Source organism: Tauraco erythrolophus, chromosome 1 (genome assembly GCF_009769465.1).
Source record: "Tauraco erythrolophus isolate bTauEry1 chromosome 1, bTauEry1.pri, whole genome shotgun sequence".
NCBI classification, from domain to species: Eukaryota; Metazoa; Chordata; class Aves; order Musophagiformes; family Musophagidae; genus Tauraco; species Tauraco erythrolophus.
The window spans coordinates 104917215-104917968 of record NC_141465.1 but is presented as its reverse complement, the minus strand read 5'-3'; positions in this window follow the sequence as shown (position 1 = coordinate 104917968).

Genomic DNA, 754 nt, shown 5'->3' with positions numbered 1-754 from the left:
GAGGAGAGGCGGGCTGCGGCCTGCGGCGGGGCGGGCAGGGGAGAGAAGAGGAGAGGAGAGGAGCGGAGGAGGCGGCGCCTGACGGGGCGGGCTGGAAGGAGGGAGGGAGGGAGGGCTGGCGGGGTCTTGTCCTCCGCCCGCCGGGTGAGATGGGTGAGGGGTCGGGTTGGTGGGCACGTTGCTGTCCCTGCTGTTGAGCTGCGGCCTCGCACGGGGGTGCCACCTTCCTCGGGGAGCCGAGAGTGGCACAAGCGGTTTGGTTCACCCGCTTTCAGTGTCTGCATTTGTTGGGTTGCCATTAAAATTTGATTTTTATTGAAAGAAATTTTATGGGTGTTACGGTCGGGAAGAAAATCCCAAAAATGCTATATAGGCAGTGCATAGGTGAAGTCCACCAATTGTTAAACCCCTTGGGAAGGATACGAGGAGTACTGGGAAAGTGGAGGTGTGACCTTCCCCGTTCCTCTCCAACTTGGTGGGTTTAAGTCAAGCGAACCCAACACACCCGCTCGAGTAGGGTGCTCTTCAATAAAACAATGCGATGCATTCAGTCGTGTTGTGGATATGGTTATAGGCTGCTCCGAGAAGGATTTCATGCTGGTGAATCACCTGGGTAGAGTTGATTTCCTGGCAAGAGCTTGGCAGAGTGGTGTTACTGTCGCTCTTCGTAAGACACCTGGCAAGCAAAATGCAGTCCTTGAGCTCCGTGGGCGCTCTGCTGCTTTGCTTTGCAAAATCTGGTCTTTCTCTCTAG